Source organism: Tigriopus californicus, chromosome 2 (genome assembly GCF_007210705.1).
Source record: "Tigriopus californicus strain San Diego chromosome 2, Tcal_SD_v2.1, whole genome shotgun sequence".
NCBI classification, from domain to species: domain Eukaryota; kingdom Metazoa; phylum Arthropoda; class Copepoda; order Harpacticoida; family Harpacticidae; genus Tigriopus; species Tigriopus californicus.
The window spans coordinates 12,295,404-12,296,800 of NC_081441.1; the positions used below are offsets into that span (position 1 = coordinate 12,295,404).

Below are 1,397 nucleotides of genomic sequence, written 5' to 3' on the forward strand. Positions count from 1 at the left end.
TTCCTTCGACTCCAAGACCCCAATTTGGCAAGGTTGGCTTGAGCAGGGGTAAAATGAAAGCCTTCCGTCCATTGATTCACCTGCAAAGCTCCAGGTTCATGTTGAGAATGTCATTGGGGATTTCAAAGCCGAAGCCGTCAAGGATTACCAAAATGAGAGCTAAAGTGAGTGGAAGAATGGCTCCGATGGCCATTGCAAGGATGGATCACGTCCCTGGCTTCAGTAGTTGGTGAGGAGAGGAATTGAACGAATTCAAAAAATCATATTGGCTAACCTGAAGTAGCAAATGAAGTATGACTGACAACATGTAAAAGGATGTCAATTCAGGGATGGGCTTCATACGAGATACTCAAACGTGTTTACGAGGAGCCCAGCAAGTTTGAAATAAAATCAACATTCAATGCATGAATTAGGGCTAAGATCATGACTGGGAACCTTTTCCTAACCACATTTTTGACTTGCCAATGTCCTGTTATGAGTATCAATCAAAGTTTCATGATAACTACAATAGATGAACTCTAACATTCATAGTTGACAATCATATGCTTCTTAATGTTTTCAAAAGTATTTAGAAGAGGATATAAGCCTCAGAGTGTTTTGGATCTTGATTTGATTCTATCTTGACTGGCTGACGTGAAGGCTAAAATAGCAGTAGGGTTTGCAAGTTTGATGACCCAAACCTAATTCAATAAAAGAAATTGGTTTTCAATTCACAATGAAGATTAATTAATCAAATATGAGACCTCAAGACAGTCATTGATAAAGTGAGCAAAGCACAAAGCGCCCTCTGAAGTGCAGAACGTAAACCATATTTCGTGCAGCGTAACGAGGCTATTGGTGAGCCTCACCCCACACATCCAAGACAATCAAAGATGAATTATTGAATGTAACCCCCTCCCCCCCCCCATACGTAAATATGTATGTTGCAAATAATCTGGACACAATTGGCAAATTCAACGCTTCAAGGATTGATGCCCATGTATAGATTTCTACGACGCTAACAACTTTCTAATTGCGTTGTGTCGACAGGTCTATCATTAATATCAAAAAAGTAACCAACTTCCAATTTACGTACCCGAATCCAACACCAGAGACACCACCTGGTCAACTGAACGTTGTGAAGGATCTCGATTCTTTCGACAACTCTCTTGCGGAATCCCAAGAATGTCCCAGTTATCTTTATCCCACACCATACCACAGTTCCACCAAAAATGCTCACGTTGGTCAAACGATTGACAATGCTGACATTCCTTCTAATCAAATACCGTTTGAATTAATTTTAGGGTCTCACTTGAAACAGCATGTAAAAACATTTTACCTATGTAGGTTGTACGAGGACAAAGAAAAATCCGATCCATTTAATTGAGAATTATCCGAGCATGTCATCATTTCAGCTG

At 40.0% G+C, this 1,397-nt stretch overlaps 1 long non-coding RNA gene across 1 annotated transcript; it reads right to left on the minus strand.

The window, feature by feature from the left end:
* LOC131893525 (uncharacterized) lies at nucleotides 1–1,397 on the minus strand. Its single transcript, XR_009374707.1, has 3 exons — nucleotides 1,076–1,397; nucleotides 149–274; nucleotides 1–80 (listed from the first exon to the last, which is right to left on the minus strand). It is a non-coding gene; the product is annotated as an uncharacterized LOC131893525 (long non-coding RNA).